Consider the following 22,520-nt stretch of genomic DNA (forward strand, 5'->3'; position numbering starts at 1 on the left):
TTGCATGCACATCTATTCTTTTACATGCCTTAGCTTAGCTCTCTTCAAATGTCCCACTTTTCTCCAAACCCACAACTTTCCCCTCTCTTTCTGGATGGCCTGGCCTCCTGCACGGAGAGCAAACCCACCTGGCTGGGATCCTCACTGTGCTGCCTCTGTGCCTAACATCCCGGAGGTCTTTGCTCTGTCAACATGCCTCCTCCGACTCTCCCCTCTTTCTTCAACCTCCCCTTTTCTATTGGCTTCGTTCCTTTAAGTGTACAAATACATTCGTCTCTGTCCTCCTGAAAACCAACAGCATCTCCTTCAATCTCAGGTCCCTTTTAAGTTCCATCGACTTTTCTCCTGTCCACCACAGCCAAGAGTTAAAAAGGGATATGACTTCCCTTGTCCTTCCTTACTTTCTGTTCACACCTCGACCCCTGGCAATTCACCTCCCTACACTGAAAATATTCTCACTGGGTTCATCCATGGCCTCTTAGGGGCTAAACGTCACCCATGAACTTTGGTCTTTGCCTTCTTTGACCTTTCTGTGGCCCTGACCCTCCTTGAGAAGCTCTTGTCCTTTGGCTTCCACCATATGGACTGTTTTGATTTCCTGCCTGTCCTCTGGCTGGTGGATCTCTGCTCCTCCACGCAGCGGAGGGTCCTTGGACCAGCACTGCTTTTTTCCCCAGTGGGGCTGATTGTGTCCTGAATACTCTGTACACACAGCTTTGACTATGTCCACATCAAATCTCCAGCCCAGATTGCACTCCTGTCCACTTTGTGCCTCCAGCACATTTCCACCTCCATGCGTTCCAGGGATCTCCAATTTTCCCTCTGAAGGCTTGAGCTCACCCCCCATGCTCATCCCACACCTCCAGCCTCTACCTCTCTGGGAATAAGAGCCCCAAATGTCCAATCAGAACATGGGAGCCATCCCTGATTCCCTTTCCTTCTTGCTATCCCAAACAGTTACTGTATCCAACGGATCTGCATCCTAAATGTCTATCTTGTCCTTTCTACCCTATCTACCACTGCCATCGTCTTAGATCACTAATCTAATCCGGATTTCTGCAGTGGCCTCCTGCTCACTTACTCAAGTGCACCCTACACAACATTGCCACAGTGACAATACCATCTGTCATGTCACTGTCCCCACCATCTACAAGCCCAAGGCCATAGTCCTTCAAGACCGGTTCAATATCAATAAACTCTGGGGCGTCAGCTCTCACTTTCCTCCCCTCCCAGCGCTCCCCCATCATCTTTCTGACTAGCTGCACTCTTGAACACCTTAGTTCATCCCTTGGCTACACATGCTGCTCATCTCACTGGAAAACCCTGGTCCCTTCTTCACTTGGCCAACTCCTCATTGTCCCTCCAGCCTCACCACTGCCTCCATAGACAGGGTTAGGCACCCTTCTCTGTGTTCCATCACCTCACCGGCACCCTGCATTGCTACTGTTTGTTTACTGCTCTTTCAAACCTCCAATATACTGTGGAGTTCATGAGGGACAGTATGAGTCTATCCTTTGCACTTGCTACACCTGTGCCTAGTTCAGTGCCTGACCCAGGGGAGATGTCCCGAGAATTTTCATTGAATAGATGAATAAATTCGTGAATGCCAAAGATAGCTCCTGCTTGAAGTGTGGGTTCTCATTAAAGGAATTTCATGATCAAATTTTAAATTAATAAAATATTTGTCCAGTTTAGTACTACATTGAAAATAAGAATACTCTTTAAAAAACAAAAGCAGTAAATCACTCTTTTTGACATAGGCAGAAGCAAACGTACAGTGCAATAGTATATTCTGAGCTAGGTTAAAAATTGTAGTTTTGTGGAAGGAAATTATTTTAGCACTGCTATCAGGCTTCGCACCTTGCGTTAATGCGTTAATTCACGAATGGCAATATCAACCCTGCCTGTAGTGTGGCTAATGGGACAGTCAGAAGGTGAGGAAAGGTATATAAAAATAACACACTCTAGCAGGATTTTTATAAGGATTTGTTATTTTTTTAATGCTAAGATTTCTTTAAATTGTTAGTGGGAAGAGAAGGGGACAAAAAAAATCCCATAAAAACTTATAGAGGGAGATTAGGTTAGAATCCAGAAGTCACACTTTTAAGGCAGCCTGATACTCATTCATCCTAAAAATATAGCAAAAAGTTTCTACTTCTTCGAATTAGGAATTTTTTATATGTTGAATTTTATATGAAAGATTAGATTAACAGATCTAATAGGACAGATGCACTGTACAACCTACAACGTGTTCTACAATACACTACTAAACACTCTAAAATAGAAAAGTAATGTCTAAACAGTGATGCAACTTCTTAAGAAAAATGCAAAGTCCATCTTTACTGAGTCCTACCTTTATCAGGTAGGAGCTAAAGACACCTTAAAAAAACAAAACCCAATCACCTGGCCTTTTCCTAGACTGATGTGGAAAACCTATCTGCATTTGTGTTTCAAACCAAGGGATCAGAATTCAAAATCCCAGCTGGCTCACCTGGAGCAGCAGGAGCAGAACTGTTGGAGAAGCACCGCTAGGCTTGGAATCACAAGCATCTGTTGCCAGGTAACGGCAGTGCAGTAGCAGCAGCAGCAGACTTGCCAAGCAGTGCATACACACACACCTGCAGGTATGTAGGCCTGCCCCGCAGCCGGTGCCAGCAGAGACAGGGGCAGCTGGGTCAGAGAAATGCTAGGGCCTGCAAAGTAGGCGAGGACAGGCCCTGATCACATCAAGAATTGGGAAGGCACAAAGTTTGGAGTAAGAGGACAAAGGTAAAACAAAGTGATGTTTTCCTCACTCTTGTTGATGTTTAAGACAGATAGGATGTTTCAGAAGTCTTATTTCATTTGAAAGTTTAATTACATTTCTTTTATATTTTTGTGAATTTTGAATACTGTAATAATTTTTAAATCTGTTTTTTGTTTGTTTGTTTGTTTGTTTCAGTCTCTCTGATTGAAGTTTGCAAATGCTGAAAACAAATTGCACCTGGCCTTTGGTTAGCTGAACTCGTCCATGATAGCAATAAGAATAGAATTTGTTTCTCATATGAATGAGAATTTATATGAGAAATTTGTTTCTCTCCAGAGGAGTTTAACAACTGGATGAAAATATACAAGAAAACTTTTAATTCATGGTAGGTCTAGGTTCAGGAGATGCTGAGCTAGTATGAAAAGTGAGTAGAGGCTATATAACACAAGATAGTGGATATGTTGAATTTAATTTAAAAAATCTTTAAAAATTAATAACTGATCTTTCAGTAGCATTTTATACTTTAGAAGTTAAAACTGCACTAAAAACAGGTATATCAAAAATCTTAAAAGAAGAGGAACAAAATAGTTTAGGTAAGGCAAAGAATCACTAATTCAATGAAATGACAGTGCTCCAAGAAACCAAAAGCTGTGGCCAGCTTTGCAAACCAACTTGGTGGTGCCAGCATAGTGGTGGGTGAGTGACCAGTGCACACACCAACATCATTCTAGTTCGCGCCATTTTAGACAACTTGTTGTTTTATTTCTTGGTGTCTTGGTGGAAATCACCTGCATAGATTATCTTCCATTCTTAGCAGTGGAGCTCACTCCGTGACCTAATCACAATACACTTTAGAAGTACTGCAGTAGTTTTTTGTTTTTTGTTTTTTTTTTACTTTTTTAAAATAGAAAAGCAGGGAAACATTTCCCTTTTTGTACATAATACTCTGCAGTTAAATACTTTAGAATTTATTGAAATGATTTATTTCCTTGTTTTCCCTTCTTACTCCTACAGCCAAAGTGATACTAAGTAGCTTTTGGATGTGTCCTCTGTACAGGGTAGTAATGCAGCCTTGTTCAACTGACAGCTTTAAAAATCAAAACAGTGGCGAATCAGAAGAAGGTATGGTAACTGTCTGATCCTACCTCATGTCCAAAAACCCAGGACTGAAATTTCCTTATTGGAATACACAACTCAGTATCATAGGTGAGTGTTTAATTACAGCATGAAAATGTGATCTGGGAGGCTACTGAATATGATATAACAACAAAAAATTCCCATAAAACAGAACAGGAAATCTACAAATAGAATGAAGCTATCAATCTTTTGCAGCTCAAAAAAAAATCTTTGAAAGTCACCAAGCTGGATCAAGTTATGAGGTAGAAATGGTCAGAAAGGCAGCCTGTGGACTGCCTTATTGTATTGCAAGAGAAACCACACACATCAAAATTGCATTTAAAACACATTTTGCAAACCAGAAATCAAATAATGGGCTCAAGGACCAGAGGAGGAGTGAGAATTAGGATTTGAACAGTGAAGATTATCATTCCTACTTGTTTAATTCTGTTCCTTAAGATCAAATAACCTAATAGAATATTGGACTACAGCATGTTGTTTAATTGATATGTTTCATACTGATGTAAAGTTGCAAAAATAGTCTTACTAGTTTTAAAGATATTTCTTTATTAACAACAGACGAAGTAAAATGTAAAAACTGCACAAACCTACCATATATGAATACAGCTTAAATCTTAAGGAAAATTTTATGCTAAAAAAAATAGTTTCAGCACTTAGTTCGAGATACCATGAGTTTTCTAGTCTTCAAAAAACTACATTCACTAACATTTGCTTATAAAGTGAATCAGACTTCACTAAGTCCCCTGATTTGGAGCAAAAAGAAAGACAAACAATGTGGTATGTGTTTTCAATGCTTAGCAATGTTATGTTGATATCACTGGTGTGCCCTTGCAGGATGGTGGAACGGCCAGAGACGCAACAGGAATTCTAATTCCTAACACACTGATTCGATGTTGGGCTCCAGCGACGTCTGCCTGCCTCACTATTATTTTCGTATTTTTAGCAAATCATGTAGCAATATGCTGAAGGAAAGATAGTTAAGGGAATCCAGTTTCATATCTACCCAATGTAGATTCATATTGCTGAACACATGTCTATTTCTACCCATAGTCATCATCTATAAACCACAAAATAGATAAGCAAACTCTAAGGCTAATTTCTTATGTTTTTGAGCAGTTGTGAAGACTAGTACACTCCAATCATTCAGAGGACAATGTGTGACAATATATATGAACCAAGGGCTGAAGGTATAGCAGGGCCTCTATGGGGAATGTGAGGGTCCATGGACTTGGGAAAAGTTTCATCAAGGAAGAGGGACCTGAGGCATGTCTTAAAGAATGTGAAGTTGGATTAGGTATAGAGAAGGAACACAGTTCAGGTGAGGAAGAACTGCAAGGTAAAAGCAAAGGACAGGGAATTGGTATTGCACAGGAGGGAGATGAACCAACAGTGAAAACTGTCCCAGAGGGAGGGTGAACCAGATGAGCCACAGGGGCATACATATTCCTGGTATGTATAGCAATTTTTCTCAAGGTTTAAGCTATCTCACGAACTATGTGGCTTAGTGGTTAACAACATGGATTGTTGAGCAAGAGTGGCTGAGCTAAAACCCCTCTTCTATATTCTCAGTTTCTTTCTTTGTAAATGGGTAAGGATAATGGCACTCTCATAAGATGGTGCTGAGAATTATTACGAATCAATTCATCTATCATAGTGCATGGCAAGTATCAAGCTCTCAAAAGGTGTAGTAATTATTATTTTCATTCTACATTAATTTAATCCATTTTATTCCTCTACCTTATCCCTCCTTGAGGAGCTCCTGATTTTTCCTCCTGGGCAGACAGACGAACAATGAACTATAGTATGGGCAACAAAGATTTGTTTAATATCTACCCACACTCAGCTGAGAAAAGTACTAGCTGCTATCTGGGAACATAAAAGTGATGAGACATGTTAGAAGTTGACAAAAAATGCACAACTGATGGATGACTGATAAACAAAGTGTGGTCTATACATGCAATGGAATATTATTCTGCTTTAAAAAGGAAGGAAATTCCGATACAGGCTACAACATAGATGAATCTGGAAGTGAAATAAGCCAGACACAAAAGTACAAATACTGCATGATTCCACTTACGTGAACAACTAGAGGACTTAAATTCATATGGACAGAAAGCAGAATGGTGGTTGCCAGGGATGGTGAGTAGGAAGGAATGAGGAGTTAGTGTTTCATGGGAATTCAGTTTGGGAGAGGGAGGAGTTCTGTGGATGGATGGAGGCAATGGTTGCACAACAACATGAATGTACTTAAGGCCACAGAACTGTACACTTAAAAATGGTTAAAATGGTAAATTTTGTTAAGCATAGTTTAGCACAATAAATACAAGAAAAATTTACATGTTGAATCTTCATCATGACAATGGTCGAAGAGAGAAATCTTTCTCTCTTATGATTTCAGGATATTTGTTTTGATTCTAAGTACAGTTAAGTGACTTCAATTCCTTGTTTAGAAACATTTACTGCAAATGTATTTTCTACCAGCAGGTGGAAATGTAGAGCCTGAAGGACAGATGGAAGCTCTAAGGATGTTTTCAAATTAGAGCATTCATTCATTCATTCATTCATTCACTATAAAGCATTTTTTTTGAGGGCTACACCCCCAACAGAACCTTGAGATTAGAAAAATGAATTAGATATTGTCTCTAGTCTCAAGCAGTTTAATAGTAAGTCTAGCAGAGAGGGAGAGACAAATAATCAAGTAAATGCAATCAAGTTCTCTGAATTCTATAGAGATTACAGTGGTAGCACACAAAGGTGTGTGTGTGTGTGTGTGTGTGTGTGTGTGTGTTCAGTTAAAGAAGTGAAGAAAAAATAACATTTACTTTCCTAGAGAAATTTGTGCTAACCTTTGTAAGTCATCCTTTATCTTAATTTTAAGACGACAAAAGGTGCTTTGTTTCTAGCATCTCGCCTGGAGCTACAAGAAGCACATTATTATCTACATTTTGCAGATAAGACTTTTGGTCTGAAAGTCACACAGGGGCCTAAAATGGGTGGACCATGGCTGATCTCTTTCCAAAAGGAACTCTGTGGCTCTTACAGATTGAAAAAATTGCACAATTCTCTCTTCCACTAATTGCAAAAGGAAAAACCAAACCAGCTCACTTCTTTTCTAACTCAGTTAGGCAGATTAATCTGCATGTAATGACTGAGGAATTAATTAACTCTTCGCCCAGTTGCCTTAGCAACTGGTTTCTTTTAGAATTTGGCTTAGTTACAGAGTTTAAAGCAACAGTATTCCTCATAAAAGAATGTCAAGTTATATATGAAATTAAACGGAATATAAACTTGTTTTATCACAGGTGAGAACTCTGTCTGTGCCTTTCTCAGAAAAGTTAGAATGGCTCTTGCTAAAACTTGCAGGGCTGCTGACAAAGAATAAGGGACATAGAGCTCAATATTTGTCTACATTTGGCGTTACATGGTTTGTTTATATTGGTCATTAAGTAGAAACCATTTGATGGATTTAAACTATAGACAAATTAAAGACTGACGTTCGAAAGGGAGTCTCTGTTGCAGACAAATCCCAAACCATTTTAGATGTATTAGAGCCAGAATTTTCAGAGAGGAGAAAGGAACATGCAAATACAGAAGGCAAGAAAAAGCCTGTGGGATGGATTAGAATTGTAGTGACTGGTATAAACTCATGATTTCTATAATATGTTTGCTTGTGTATGTTCGTGATTATGTGCATCTGTGTGTGCGTATGTTTGTATGCATGTGTATGTATATGTATATGTATATGAGTGTGTATACATGTATTTCCTAGTTCTGTCTGCTGAAAAAGCCAAGAAGTTAAATGCTCCAGTAGCAGAGATCACATCTAGTGCCCAGATCTTGGTCTTCAGTATTATTCATCATCAAAGGGAACCAGGACTCCTCAGAGAAACAGCTGATTCAAGGGTAGGGACAGGGTAGCTACAAATAAACCTAGAACATTGTTAAGCCATTAAGTAAGAAAGTGCTTACAAAATGTTGGGGCCATGTCATAGAACACAAGAGATAGACTGAAGGGGCTCTCATTTGGCCAAACCTGGTATGTTTTGAGTGCCAAAATATTTAAGTATGGTAATAAATTTTAAACCATTGAAAAATACAGAAATATCATGTGTCCATGCCAATAACAAATAGATGAATAAATAAATACAGGAGAAGGGAGGGCTCCTGCTGCCTGGCAACTAGTGCATGTGGAAGGAATCCTAGAAAGGGAGAATTGGCATTAGTAATCAGCATCGTGAAGTTTGGGTCAGGCGTATTTCAGCAGTGGAGGCTACATCTAGGGGAATATTTTCATGAGGAACAGGATATCTGCATGGTCTCCCCACCAATTGCTTATTAGTTACAAAGTAAAAAATAATAACGACACAGTGGAGAGATAAGACAATGATTTGGGTAATCAAAATGGATACCATCAAAGGCCAGAAGCTGGACATTATCTGCTTCCAGGTGTAGATCCTGGGTAGGACACATATCATCTCTGCAATGTTTTGGCCAGGGAGGCATAACCTGAACTTAAATCAGGATATATAAAATTAAATAAATAAAGGGGAAAACTATTCTTCAAAGATGGCAATGTTACAAAGACAAACAAAGAAACAAAGAAACAAAAGATGGTGGAAATGTTCTAGGTTAAGGTAAACTAAAGAGAGAGCAGACCCTAGAGTGGATTCTGTACTGGGAGGGCTGGGAGAGGATAAAAGAAATAATTGGGTCAATTGATACAATTGGAATACAGATGGTAAATTAGATACGTTTATTGTACCAATTTCAAACTTACTAAAGTTGCTAACTATACCTTATGGTTATGTAAAAGAATATCCATAGTCTTAGGAAATACAAACTGAAGTCTTTCAGGGGCCATGGCGTCCACAACTAAGTCTCAAATGACTAAGAAAAAAAATCCTTTATCTGTATCTATACCTTCTATGTACAGAGAGAATGCAAACAACAAGGCAAATGGGGGGCAAGGTTAACAACAGGTGAACCTGGGCGATAAGTATCTAGGAGTCCTTCATACTCTTCTTATTCTTGAAACTTTTCTAAGTTTGAAATTATGTCCAAATAAATAGGTAAACAATTAAAACAGCACCACGGGGATTCTCTCTGCACGAGGTTCACGAGTACGTTAAAAATCAGGTGTCTGGGGTAGATCTGAGCTGAGCTCTCGTTCAGTCCACAGTCCAGTGTTCCATTCCTATACCTTAGTGGTACCTCCAGCGCAGACACCAAGGCGGTGGTGGGCAGTTAAGAGCAGTCTGACTATCTCTGCACTGTGACTGTTAGCATTCTCCTCAAGCTTTGCAGTTGTTGAGAGACTCACACCAAGTGGCTTCCACTTTGGCCTGGAAGGAGCTGTCTCTGATTCCCTACAACCCACTGGTCCAAGGGGAAAGTACTTGAGGCTAGGTGGAGAGGCCAAGGATCGTCCACTCGCCTGGCCAGTGGATGGGCCGTGGGCAGCCGGACCTTCCAAGATGCCATCTTTCCCCTTGGCTGGACCAAACTTCAGTCCTCAGGGAACAAATCTGCCCACAGCAGATGAGACAACACATGTCACAGGCAGCCAGGCCTTAGAAGCCAAGAGTCAGGGACCTGGGTCAGAGCTATGCTTAAGCCCAAAGCTTGTCAGAGGCAGAAAGCCTGCAGGAGGCTCAGGGCACCACAGGCAACAGAGGGACCACCATTAGAAAGGTGTGTGTGTGAGAGGCTGTGCTCAGGTTGGGGAGCAGTGACTTGGCCATTTACAGCTAGGTATCTGGAAAGGTGGGCCAGAGGGAGGTTTCAAATATTTAAAAATACTGAATGTAATTCAGGCCTTTATGTGTTAAGTGCAGAAGACCAGGTTAGTCTCCCTACCCTGCAGACCCGTCCCTGATGCCCAGGAGGTTGGCCTCTGCAGCCCAGGCTGCCATGAGTTCACAGGGGGTGGAAGAGTGGGGGTAGAGGGCAGGTATGTCTTCCAGTCCCCTTCCTTGCTAGAAGACCTTTGCTTGGCTCCAATAACTGCTCCAGCTTCCTGGCTTTTACGCTTGGGGTGGCAATGGCTCCATGCCGTGGCTGGCACAATCCCTGATAGGTTTTCTTAACCATCCCCACATCTTTATAAACAATATTTTCATCAAGCATTCTTAAATAACTCAGTCTGAATGGGCGATTTGTTTTTTGCCAGGATCCTGACCCAAACAGCATCTTTCCTCTGGGCCAATGTGTCTCTGTACTGGAGCCATGGTTTGGGAAGCAGAGCCAGCTGGATTTCAGTCCCTATTGCTTCAGTCCCCATTTTGGCCGGTGTCCTTGTGCAGTAGAAAACCTGCACAAGTGTATTTGGCAGCCCTGGCACACTGTCAGGATCTGAGCAGGCTGTGATCTGACCAGCCATACTTTCAGAAGGAAGATTAACTCGTGGACTGAAAAGGTGGGAGAAGGGGCGAGTAGGTAGTTAAATCTACTACAGAACACTTGAGGCCTGGCCAGGGTGGTGAAGATAACACATATTGAAAACAGTGAAAGGGAGAAACATACTGAAAAACTTGCAGAACTTGGGTCAGGGAGGAGGAGAATAAAAAATGGCTCGAGATTCTTAGAATTTGACTAGAAGACAATATACATAACATAAAGCACTTGTAGGTATTATTGCAAAGAAGTAAGCTATTTTTTTCTTCTACAAAGATGATTCAAATACACAAAATAAGCTAATTTTCTATAGTCACCAGATAAATATTTGGCCATATGTTTTTCATTTTTAATTTTGAAATAATTTCAAACTTACAGAAAATTTATAAGAATAGTATAAAAATTTTCCACATACCCTTCACTCATGTATTTCATTTGTTAGTATTTTGCTACATTTCTTGACCATATACTCTCCTTATCTGTATCTATGATTTCATTTTTCTGGAACCATTGAGAGTAAGTTGCAGACATGTCCTTTTCAATGTGTATTTCCTATGAATGAGGTTCCCTTATATAATCACAAACAATGCTACAGTCTTATTGATCAATCTACAGTGTATATTCAAAGTGTGCCAACAGAATCAATGATGTCCCTTATAATGATTTTCCCCATCCTTCTTCTGGAGCCAGTCACCATCACACAGCATTTTAGTTGTCATGTCTCTCTTTTAATACAACTGGGAAATTTTTACCCTTGTTAAGGATGCTCTTCCGGCACTGAAAGAAGCTGATCTCACCACCAGCTTCTCCTAACAACACAGCTAACTCTGCTCTCAGACACGAGCCTGGCCTCAAGCACCTTTTGTAAATCAGGGTTGCAAAATTCTGGTGCTAATCTTTTAAAACAAATGCTGTGCAAAGACATTGTAAGGGCACATGGTGCTTTATTTAATCTTCATTCATGAGATTGCCTTTATTATATAACTTTCAAATTAGTTAAAAATAAAACCAATACCTCTACATTAAAAAGGAAGAAAACCACATAGAAGTATCTTTAATTAAAAAAAAAAAATTACTCCCTCCAAGAAAATGTACTCTATCTGGAGATGTCCTGACATGTGAGGTTAAGTCTTAGTTAGGCTGCAGAACCATACAGATGTTACCCTCCTAGTCCAGGGTCATCTATGATTATGAATTCTTGTCTGTCAATAGAAAGAGGGCCTGACGCACCACAAACCACTGGGACCCAGGAAGCGATGGTTTTCACTTCTGCTTTCTGTCCTGAATTCTCTGAACATTTTACAATGAATTCGTATTCTTTTTAGTTAAAGAGATCAATGAACAAGCATTAAATTATCTCCATTTAACCCAACTCTTTTATTAATTTATTATTAATGCCACTTGTTAATACTTTAAGTGTCCTCTGACGCTCCTGCTGGCCCTGCCTTGTCCCTCTGCTCATTTTAGTTCGGCCTTCTTCCCTTATCTGGAATGCTTTCCTATGGTATCTCTGCATGTCTATGCAAGTCCTCTAGAAACCCTCGACTCTGTTCAGTGACTCCTGACTGAAGGGGACACCAGTCTTTTAGTGATTCACCTCATCTAAGTCCTATGGCCCTTTACCTCCCTCCCTCATTGCTGAGGTTCTTTGTGAAGCCTGGTCTCTCTACTAGGATAACACCCTCCAAAGGCTATTTCCTACAATGTCTGTCAGATCAACATTTACTGAGTGAATGGAAGAAAGACGCTACTGGCAGCATTCATTTAGAAACAGATAGTGTTCCTTTGGGAATAAAAATCTAGTGCCAGCAGGTGTCCTAGGTTAGTCTACAACATCCCCATGTTCTCCACAATGACCACCAGACTCAGTACAGAGCTGCATCTAGTCTATCTCTACATCATACTGTCAGCACCAGTATGAATAGAAAACTCCCAACACTCAGTAATTTCACTTTTATTCATGTTTCATCATCTTTTCCATTTACTATATCCTAAGGTACAATCCTACAGCATTTAATCCTACGGTATTAAAAAACTGAAGCAGGAGTCTGGAGAAACATGGTGGAGTGAGAGGCATCCCCAGATTTATCCCCTTGAAACAACAATTAGCTGAACATCTAAAAATGAACAAAAAACACCCAAACTACACACCAGCACAGGTGAGTGTGGGATCTGTGCATAAGAGCTACCACAGGTCAGAACCCCAGGTGTCGGCAGTGGACTGGGAGAAATAAAGAAGCTGCCTCTCACAGCCACAGAGCTCCCCATGGGAGGAGGGGGAAGGGAGAAGGAGCGGCGAGTTCCCTGAATAACCCTGCCTGGAACTGCTGTGAGCTCCACGTGGCCAGAGGCAGGGCTCAGTCACCAGGACAGAAAGGATAGAAGCAGGATGGCAGAGAAACAATGGTTGATTTTTACCAGTCATGGTTGCAAAACCAAGGCTGAGCAGCAACCCCCAACCCCCAACCCAGAGGGTCCCTCCCCTTATATCCTCTGAGACTCATCACTGTTGAACCCACGGGAATCTGCGCTAACACTATGGAAACTGTCACTAACACTGATGGGGACTGAGACTGAGGGTAGCAAGTGTGATTAAACATCTACAAGAAAAAAAAAAGTCATTATTAAGGCTTTATATAAAGCAGAAACCCAAGAGCCTTAGATGCCACCTACTGGAAACCAAAAGAAGAGCACCTTCTTTGCAACAGGCTAAAGTTCTCTATTTAATAAATAATAAACCTTCTTTCTGGAAAAGCAGCAGAATACATATCTATTAATGCACAGGTGGAGAAATAGTCCATTAAACACCATGAAAAACCAAGGTGGCAAGGCATCTCAGAAAGAAAGAGAGAAATCTCCAGAAAATAAGCTTATAGACATAGAAATATGTGACTTAAAAACACACTGCAAGAGTTGAAAAATGAAATAGCAAGGTTGGGAAATAGGGTTGACCAAGTGGAGGAAAGGATCAGTGATACTGAAGACAGAAATCTAGAAATAAATCAGAAGAAAGAAGAGAGAAACCACAGAATGAAAAATAGTGAAAGAGAAATACAAGAACTAGCTGATACCATCAGGAAACATAAGAATAATGGGCATTATTGAAGAAGAAGAAAAGGAGCAGGGACTAGAAAGCATTTTCAGACAAATAATTTTCAGACAATAATAATTTGCAGACAAAAGAATTTCCCAGATCTAAGGAATGAGCTGGAGCTTGGAATTCAAGAAGTCAACAGAACACCAAATTATCTCAACCACAAAATGCCTTCACTATAACACATTATATTAAAATTATCAAAAATCAACAACAAAGAGAATTCTCAGGGTAGCAAAGAAGGAGAAAACAGTAACTTGTAAAGGAAAATACATTAGATTATTGTTGAACTTCTCAGCACAGACCTTTCAAGCCAGAAAGGAGTAGATTCAAATATTCAAAATATTAAATGAAAGGAACTACCAGCCTAGAATAATGTATCTATCTAAACTCTCCTTTAGATATGAAGGAGAAATAAAGACCTTTCCAGACATACAAAAATTGAGGGAATTCTCCACTACAAGGCCTGCACTACAGGAAATACTGAAAGTGGTCAGCTCACCTAAAACAAAATGACAAAACAAAATGAAACAAAACATAATAAAACATAATTAGGAATAAAGTGACTCAGGCAAATGGAAGCAGAGGAATGCAACCCTTACTAAGAATAGGGCATTATAAGCTTAAACAATAAGAAGAGAATTGCTATAGCAAAATAGTAATGAATGTTCAGCATACATAGGGTCAAATTGAGATAACAATGACTGAAAAGGGAAGGATTCAAAGATCCAAATTCTCAAAGGGGAATGGGGATAAGGCATGTGTAGAAGAAATGGGTGACTGTATATACATATACATATACATATATATATATGCATATATATGTGTGTGTATACTCACACACACACACGTACACATATTCATAATGGTAACCACCCATAAAATATTCAGAGCTGAAGTATATAACATAAAACAAGAAGAACCAGAGGCAAAACCCACAAAAGCCAACCAAAATAAAGAAAATAGAAATACAAGAAAGCAATGAAAACACCAAGCTACCAGAAAACAAAAGATAAAATGGCTATAAAAAGATCTTATATTTCACTAATCACCCTAAATGTAAATGGACTGAACTCACCAACGAAAAGGCACAGAGTGGCAGATTGGATCAAAAACCAAAACCCAACCATATGTTGCCTCCAGGAGACACATCTCAGCTCCAAAGACAAATGTAGACTCAAAGTGAAAGGGTGGAAAATGATATTTCAAGAAATGGCATTCAGAGAAAAGCAGGAGTAGCAGCACCAATATCAGATGAAATAGACTTCAAAATCAAAAAGGTAAAGAAAGATACTGAGGGACACTTCGTAATGATAAAGGGAATCATGTACCAAGAAGACATAACACTTATTAATATCTACGCTCCCAATTGACAAGTCCTGAAATATGTAAAGCCATTACTAACAGAACTAAAGGGAGAAACAGACCAAAACACTATCGTAGTAGGGGACCTAAATACCCCACTGTCGGATATGAATGCATCATCCAAACAGAATCAATAAGAAAATAACATCTTTAAACGACACGTTAGACCAACTGGACATAATTGACATTTTCAGAGCCTTCCATCCCAAAACAGCTGCTTATACATTCTTCTCTAGTGCACATGGAACATTCTCAAGAATCGACCACATACTGGGACACAGAGATAGCCTCAACAAACATAAGAAGGTTGAAATCATACCAAACATACTCTCTGATCATAATGCTTTGAAACAAGAGATCAACTGCAAAAAGAAATCAGAAAGTACCACAAAATACATGGAGATTAAACAACATACTATTGAAGAATAACTAGATTAGAGAAGAAATAAAAAGGGAGATCAAGAGATACATAGAAACAAATGATAATGATAGTACAACATATCAAAACTTTTGGGACATGGCAAAAGAGGTCATAAAAGGAAGGTTCATATCATTACAGGCCTATCTCCAAAAACAGGAACACGCCCAAATAAACAACCTAACACTTCATCTTAAAAAAATAGGAAAGGAAGAACCCCAATGAGGCCTAAAGTCAGCAGAAGGAAAGAAATTATCAAAATTAGAGCAGAAATAAATGAAATAGAAAACAAAACACAATAGAAAAAATAAAATTGACAAACCCCTGGCTAGACTCACTGAAGGAAAAAAGAGAAAGGACACAAATAAACAAAATCAGGGATGAAAGAGGGGAAATTATGATAGACACCACAGAAATACAAAGGATCATACAAGAATACTGTGAAAAAATATATAACACCAATATAATAACCTAGAATAAATGGACCAATACTTAGAAAAATACTACCTTCCTAGACTGAATCAAGAAGATATGGATAATCTAAATAGACTGATAAGCAATATGGAATTTGAAACAATCATCAAAAACTTACCAAAAAGTAAAAGTCCAACACCAGATGGCTTCACCAGTGAATTCTAGCAAACGTTCAAAGAAGGTTAAATACCTATTCTCCTCAAACTCTTCCAAAAATAATTGAAGAGGAGGCAATAGTTCTCATCTCATTTTTATGAGGCCAATATTACTCGGATACTAAAACGTGGTAAAGATAACACACAAAAAAGAAAACTACAGACCGATATCTCTCATGAACACAGATGCAAACACCCTAATAAGATACTAGTGAACCGAATACAGCAACATATTAAAAGATTATATACCATAATCAAGGGGGTTCATCCCAGGGGCAAAGGGATGGTTAAATACACACAAATCAATTAATGTGATATACCACATAAACAAATTTAAAAATAAGACTCACATGATCATATCAATATATGCAGAAAAGGTCTTCGACAAGATACGGCATTTATTTATAATCAAAACACTTAACAAAATTGGTATAGAAGGAAAATAACTTAACATAATAAAGACCATATATGACAAGCCCTCAGTCAACATTATACTTAATGGTGAAAAACTAAAAACCTTCCTCTAAGATCAGGAAGAAGGCAAGGCTGTCCATTATTGCCACTGTTATTCAGTATAACATTGGAGGTCCTAGCGAATGCCATTGGACAAGAGATAGATATAAAAGGAATCCAAATAGGAAAAGAAGAAGTCACACTGTCACTCTTCGTGGAAGACATGATTCTCTATATAGAAAACCCTAGAGACTCAATAAGAACATTACTAGAAACAATAGCAAATACAGTAAAGTCTCTGGATACAAAATCAATGTTCAAAAATCCATAGCGTTCCTATACTCTAATAATGAACTGTCAGAAAAAGAAGTGGAAAAAATAATTCCTTTTGCAGTTGCAACAAAAAGATTAAAATATATAGGAATAAATTTAATGAAACAAGTGAAGTGCCTATATAATGAAAACTACAAGACCCTATTAAAAGAAATCAAAGAAGATACAAAGAAATGGAAAGATATTCCGTGTTCTTGGATTGGAAGAATCAACATAGATAAAATGACCATATTACCTAAAGCATTATACAGATTTAGTGAAATCCCCATCAAAATCCTATCATCTTTTTTTAAAGAAATAGAATAAAAAATCAGTAGATTTGTATGGAAGCACAAAAGACCCTGAATTGCCAAAGCTATCATGAGAAAAAAGAACGAGGCTGGAAGCATCACTCTGCCTGAGTTCAAATTATACTACAAAGTGACAGCAATCAAAACAGCATGGTATTGGCAGCAAAACAGACACACAGACCAGTGGAACAAAATGGAGAGTCCAGAAGTAAAGCCACACTTATATGGGCAAATAATTTTCTACAAAAGAGCCAAAACATACAGTGGAGAAAGGAAAGCTTCTTTAATAAATAGTGCTGGGAAAACTGGAAAGCCACATGCAAAATAATGAAACTAGACTGTTGTCTATCACCACACACCAACATTAACTCAAAATGGGTTAAGGACCTAAATATAAGACCTGAAACAATAAAATGCATACAAGAAAACATAGGAACTAAACTCAAGGACTTTGGACTTAAAGAGTATTTTATGAATTTAACCTCAAAAGCAAGGGAAATAGAAGCAAAAATAAATGAATGGGACTACATTAAACTAAAAAGCTTCTGCTCAGCAAAAGAAATCATCAAGGTAAAGAGACAACCATCCGAAATATATATTTGCAAATATATATTTGCAAAAAATATATTTGCAAGCAACACCTCCGATAAGGGCTTGATATCCAAAATATATGAAGAACTCATACAACTCAATAACAACAATAAACAATGATCCAATCAAAAATGGGCAAAAGACCTGAATAGACACTTCTCCCTAGAGCCTAGAGGACATGAAAATGGCCAACAAATTTTTGAAAAGATGTTCAACTTCGCTAGCTATTAGGGAAACGCAAATCAAAACCACAATGAGATACCATCTCACACCTGTTAGAATAGCTATAATCAACAGGACAAGTAATAACAAATGCTGGAGAGGATGCGGAGAAATAGGGACACTCATACACTGCTGGTAGGACTGCAAATTGGTACAGACACTATGGAAAAAAGCATGGCAGTTCCTTAAAAAATCTAAGAATTGATCTACCATATAATCCAGCAGTTCCTCTACTAGATATTTGCCCCGAAGACTTGAAAACTCATATCCGAAAACATATTTGCACACCGATGTTCATAGAAACATTATTCACAGTGGCCAAGATATGGAAGCAACCGAAGTGTCCTATGATAGATGATTGACTAAAGAAGCTGTGGCACATATATACAACAGAATATTACTCAGACATAAGAAGAGATGAAATTCTGCCATTTGTGACAACATGGATGGACCCCGAGATAATCATGCTAAGCGCAATAACCCAGACAGAAAAAGCTGAAAATCACATATATGTGGGATATAAACCTAAAGGCAACAAATGAACAGTACAAACAGAGACTCCTGGACATGGAATATAGACTAGTGAGGGAAGGGGAGGGTAGACAGGGTAAAAGGGGTCAAATATGTGGTGACAGAAAGAAATCTAGCTACGGGAAGCGAATATGCAGTGTAAATATATATGTGCTTTATTGTTAAAGTGTACAGCTGAAACTTATTGGATTTTGTTAACCATTGTCATCATTACAAAAAATAATAATAAAAAATAAAATAAAAAACTGAAGAAATATATTTATGAACATAAATTTTTTAGAAACATTATCATGCTTTTAAAATTTATAATACATAATGGAAAAAGAATTCATTTTTGCATATGAATTTTCCTGGGATGGCATTACTTTTCAAAAAAATTAAGAATAATGAAAATATTTTAAACTTTATTAAATATCTTTCTAAAACATATTATTTTACATTCCTGTTTAACCAAGTAAAGTGTTTTTTTTCTTTTCTTATCATTAATTTTTCTTTTTTATTATGATGACATTAGTTAACAAAATCCAATACATTTCAGGTGTACAGTTCAACACTGAGGCATATATACCCATTGTATTGTGCCAAATAAAGTGTTTTAAAGTAACTTATCTTTTCTTGATTTTATAGGATCTTATAGAAACCAAAAGAAATGATCATAACCCTACATTCTCTAGTGTTTTCTTTCATGTAAGATTGAAATGCTTGCATGCAGAAGTTTTTTTTTTTTTTTAAAGATTGTATTATGGAAAATTTTAAACATGTAAAAGTAGAATATATTGGACCCCATACATCCTTCATACATCTTCAGCAGTCATCAACGCATGGCTCATCTTGTTTCATCAATTCTCCATCTCTGTGCTTTCTCTTGTAATATTTAAAGCATATCTCAAAGATCACATACCACCGATGCATCTTTCAATATAGTTGAAAGATAGAGGCTCTTTTAAAGTAATACAATCTCAATGATTATTGTACCAGAGATAAGTCGGTGTGTAAGAAGGCTCTTGACACTGGACTCTGGATGGGGCCTGGTTTTAATCAGAGTTCCTTAACTAGTTCTGAGATCCAGATGTTTCAAGTACCTCTAGATATCGATCCTCTCACCAATCCCAAACTGAGCATTACTGCTGCAAGATTACCAGTGAAGTATGAGAGATATGAGGAATGTGATCTTTCTGGCTCCTGATGTTCTTTGACTGGGTGTATGGACATAGGAACTAAAAATAAAAACATCTAAAATAAAAACAAAAACCCACCAATCTTCAAATGTACAATAAAGTAAGAAACTGATAGAACATCTATGGATCCCATGTTGCTTCGATGCTAGGAATTCGGTCATTTCTTTGTTTATCTCTTTTTCTTTTAAAAGCTGAGCACAGAATAAAAAAAAGTTTGAGTGCCTTAAATCTAGTTAATCATGTTGTTACTAGAGATGGAAATTGTCAAGCCACTGTTACATTTACGTGAGCTTGCTGCCCCCTGGAGCATGGAGGTCACGCCGTCCCGCTTTAGGCCCTTGAGCCCTAGTGATGGTTTCAATCTAACTCAGTCTGTGTGATTTGATCCTTTTGTATAAAGAAAAGGTTACCTCCCTTCCTTAACTCTGCAACTCTACCAAGAAGCCACTGAGCCCCTGGAAAGACGGCTTCATCTGAACTAAGAGCTGTCTGGAAGGATGAGGCCACTCTCACACCTTAAACCCTTCATGGTGAGACAGGAAATGCTAAAGTCTTGAAAATGATGATCACCTGCAAATCAACACCAAGCAAAGCTCCCTACAACATGGTACAGTACAATATCCTAATGCATCAAGGAGCGAGAAATAAGACCCGCTTCTTCACTTCTGAATTCTCTTTCAGTTCCTCACCTTCTTGCCTCCTTGCTAGTTAGATTTCATTTGTATGGATTTTATCACTGATCTCTGCAACTAATTATGGAGTGCTGATGACATGCTGGGTATTATCTCAAGGAGTCAGGGTCTCATATGGATTGGCTGTGGGTTCTGTTAAGGATTCTACTCTTCCTTCCAAGGATGGTGGGGCATCACAGCATTGTCAGAAGCAGGGCAGTGACAAGGGCAGTTTTGGTTTCAAAATAATCATGTTAGGTGGAGAACTGATTACAGGTAGTACAAAACTGGCACTGAGTGGCAGTTAAGAGGCATTGTACCTTCTTAGGGACAGAGATGATGGGAGTAGTTTTATAGAATGGACTCAAGAATGGTGCATGATCTGTCTGGGAATGTGTAGAAACACATGCTCACACAAGTCCTGGGTTTAGATTTTCTTTAACGCAGAAAACAATATTCCCAGAAAAGACAAAAGAGAATACACTAGAAGGGGATGGGACTCTGTTTCTGCTTTAACTCCAACTCGTCAATGCTGCAGTGTGTTCAAGATAACCCTGCCCAGGCCTTATCAGTGCTTCCTCTCCACTCTCTCCACTCACCCCACCCACACTGCGTCCCACCCCGCAGCCATCTGGCATGGCACTCATCTGATGGATGGACCACTTAAACTTCCCTTTGAAATTAGGTAATAGAGGAAAGATCCCAGTACTCATCATTCACATCTAGGAGCTTAATAAATGTTAGTTTTCCCTCTAACAGTATATGGGCTTAGATGGCAGCCACTTAGGTAACACTGTGGACTCCGAGTGTGCCTGGCGCACAGTTGGTGGATTGCGGGAAGCTCCCCTTTCCCGTCACTAACTGTGCTGAGACAGCTCAGCTTTTCCGTGTGGCAGCACCACCTGGTGGCTGGTTCGAAGACTAACCCAACCCGAGCACAGATCTTCAGCATTTTTCTAACATGGTTAAGTGCCAACAGCCAGTCAGGCACCACCTTCCTTTCCTTCTCAGTAGGCAGTGCAGTTTTGTTTCTCCTTTCGTGTGTGTGTGCGTGCGTGCGTGCGTGCGTGCGCGCGTGCATGCCAGTTAATCAAAGCTCCAAAAATGCCTATATCAAAAATACACAGCATCTCCTTTACTTATTCCTTCTTTCGCTTCCCTCTCTAGACCTAATTTTGCTATTTTCCATCTCCCTGAATGTCCCTGTACTTCATATATTATTGCTGTTAGCTGTTAAATTATGATGTTCATCATTAATCATTGGGTTCAGAAACTAAATATTTGCATTGATAAACCAGTGTTTCAAAGTATATTGACATCTTAATTTGTTTAGAAAAGTCCATATAGTCCCAATATTTTCTAAATGTTGGTGAGGTCCACATTTAAAATCCTGGAATTAAGACTCTTGATATTGCTCATGTACAATTAAAATTATAAAAATAGAGTAAAAACTTGACACTATTCACTACTAAATAGATATCCTGTGGGTCAGGACATAAGGTGTAGAGTTGCACGTGGTTATGAACAAAAGGCTCCAGTGTCCAGAATATTTAAGGAACTATTACAACTCAATAATAAAAAGACAAATAAACCAATTTTAAAAATGAATAAAGGATTTGCATCGACATTTATTTAAAAAAGATATACAAATTGCTAATCAGCACATGAAAAGATGCTCAATTAGTCATTAGGGAAATGCAAATCAGAAGCGCAGTGAATATCATTTCATGCCCACTAGGATGGCTATAATAAAAAGGATAGATAATAACAAATGTTGGTGAGGATGTGGAAAAATTGGAAACCCCAAATATTGCTGATGGAAATATATAATAATTCAGCTGTTCTGGAAAACTGTTTAACAGTTCTGCAAAAAGTTGAATATAAAATATCATATGATCCAGCATTCTACTCCTTGATATATATTGAAGAGAAATGAAAAAATATGTCCAATAACTTGTATATGAACATTCATGGCAGCATCATTCATAATAGCTAAAAAGTAGAAACAACCCAAATGTCACTCAACTGAATAAATGGATAAATAAAATGTGGCGTATTTCATATAGTGGAATATTATTTGGCCATAAAAAGAAATGAAATACTGATATATGTTACACATAGATGAAAAATCACACTAAGTGAAAAAGCTAGACACAACAGACCACATACTGTATGATTATTTATGTAAAATGACCAGAATAGACAATCCCATGAAGACAGAGAATAGATTAGTGGTTGTCAGGAGTGAGGAGGGGAGAGGGGTGAAAAATGACTATTAATGAGTAGGGGTCTATTTTTGGAATGATGAAAATGTTGTGGAATTAGCTAGTGGTGACAATTCCGCAACCTTATGAATACACTCAAAACCACTAAGTCATACAAGTTAAAAAAGGGCGAATTTCATGGCATGTGAATTATATATTTCAATTAAGTACAAAAGAACGATGGCAACATTTCTGGACTGAAATT

The 22,520-nt window shown here is 38.5% G+C and overlaps 1 protein-coding gene across 1 annotated transcript in view; it reads right to left on the minus strand.

Annotated features, from left to right (window-relative positions):
- The window catches only part of GNAL (G protein subunit alpha L), a 153,389-nt gene that overhangs the window by 110,032 nt on the left and 20,837 nt on the right, over positions 1-22,520 (minus strand). The gene's annotated exons all lie outside the window — the stretch shown is intronic.

Source organism: Rousettus aegyptiacus, unplaced genomic scaffold, assembly GCF_014176215.1.
Source record: "Rousettus aegyptiacus isolate mRouAeg1 unplaced genomic scaffold, mRouAeg1.p scaffold_m13_p_12, whole genome shotgun sequence".
NCBI lineage: Eukaryota > Metazoa > Chordata > Mammalia > Chiroptera > Pteropodidae > Rousettus > Rousettus aegyptiacus.